Source organism: Catharus ustulatus, chromosome 8 (genome assembly GCF_009819885.2).
Source record: "Catharus ustulatus isolate bCatUst1 chromosome 8, bCatUst1.pri.v2, whole genome shotgun sequence".
Classification (NCBI taxonomy): Eukaryota; Metazoa; Chordata; class Aves; order Passeriformes; family Turdidae; genus Catharus; species Catharus ustulatus.
This window is the reverse complement of record NC_046228.1, coordinates 16,102,806-16,104,829: the sequence shown is the minus strand read 5'-3', so window position 1 is coordinate 16,104,829 and position 2,024 is coordinate 16,102,806.

Below are 2,024 nucleotides of genomic sequence, written 5' to 3'. Positions count from 1 at the left end.
TGGGTGAAATCCTTAAGACCTTACAGAGCTTGCTCAAGTGCTCAAATGATTTACCTAGGTGAAGATGGAATAAAAGAATTAGAATTTGGCTTAGCACAGCCAGATATGGCTTGTCCTTTTTTATTTTTTGTTTTTATATTTTATTATTTTTTCTCTTCAAAAAGAGAGAGCCAAAAGAAAGAATAAAATCAGAAATCTGATTAAATTCAAACTGAGTTGAGGAAACAGTAAAATTTTTATTCTATAAGCATAAATATCCAGTCAGTGTCTATACTTTCTTCAGAAAAGCTAGAGATGTCTGTTCTATTAAACAATTCAAAAAGAGTATTTGACAAATATTAAGCATAGAGGGAATCTTGAATCTGTTCATAGATATACCATAGATAACCATATATATATATAGATACAGATATGTGGTTATATGTGTTTAAAGTTTCCTGCCATTAGAAGCTCAATGTTACACATATGACTAGAAAAGGAATGGTGGAAAATGTGTTGAATTTGAGGAGCAAGCCTTCCAAAGCTATATGAGTGAGAAGGCTGAATTTATGACAGTAAATTATATGTCCTCATTGAAACAGATCTGAATTCCAGCACAGTAGGAGAACTGCAATACAATTAAACTTACTTCTGTTTATGGCATCCACATAGATCAGAACCAATGAGAAAGTCTTGGTGTAAGGAAATAGCACATACACCCTTTGACCATTCTTAATTTGAAATGAGTATTGCCAAAGTACAACATCATCTGTCTGCCAGAAGCCACAGTGTGTTGATATTTGTTTTTATCAACAGATCTCAAAGAATCAACATGGGCAACTGACACAGATACTCTCGAGCACAAAGAACAGGTCACTGATAGATGCTCAATGACACCTAACATTACTTTTCCCTCTGACCATTGGCACTAATTTTTTCCAGACTGCAGATGCTCTACAGATTTTAAATGGTGTATGAAAATCAGTACATTACAAACACATTTTGGCCTGGCTCCTTTTCTCTGATTGGGTTGCTGCCCCCTGCAACCTGGGGGACAGGCCCCTCCCTGGTGGGTGTGTGAGTTTTGCAGCATCTTCTTGACAGGTGACTCGGTGATAGGAACTTATGGCAGCACAGCAAAGTGTTCTCACCATTGTAGAAGAAGATTACAAGAAAACAGCAGAAGAAAGGCACATTTATTCTTACTCAATTTCAATATTAACAGTTTCAATATTTGATCAACATAAAAGAGTAGAGACTTGAAAAGAATTTTTAATGTAACTATATAGAGCTAAACTATTTCTTGTCATCTTCCTAATTTCTAGCTCATTACTTTTCATTCTGCACCTTAAAAGAAGAGGATGTTGAGGAGTCTCAATGAAATCATGAGAAGGAATAGTAACATTTTTTTGCATTATGTGTTCAGTCATATGTTTTTACTGACTTTGGAACATTCCACATAGTAGTTTCTTTGAAGTAGAAGGCACTTATAGAGGATCTATCTCATGCCCAGCTAAAACATTTTAAAAATTAAATTCTATGTAAAATTTACACATTCATCTTTATCACAGATGATAAATCAGTTTAAACTTCAATTCTTTATAGTGTGATCACATTAATTTGGTGAAATAGAGTGGCATGTCACTCTCTGGAGGGAGAATAAGTGACCAAGTGATATCATTCTGCTTGGGGGCAGGGAGGTTGGGTGTTTACATTTTTGTAAACTAATAAATTTACTATCATTTTATTGTCATTTTTTTCCTATGTGCAAGATCATCTAAAATGCTTATCACACTTCCACCAGATCTCCCTCATGCTCATCAGTTTTTACAAAGGATAAACTACAGTATGTGTACTTTGAGATAACAAAGATAATTTTTTAATTAGGTACTACTGTAAGGTGATACATTTTCTTTGTAATAAAATATTTCAGAAGTAGCTGGGCTGTCCCATAATCATTCTTATATCATAAAGCAATTCTAATTGTATTTTCCTTAATTTAGATTCACTCTTAAAATTTCACTCTTGCACTGTCAAGTCTGAAA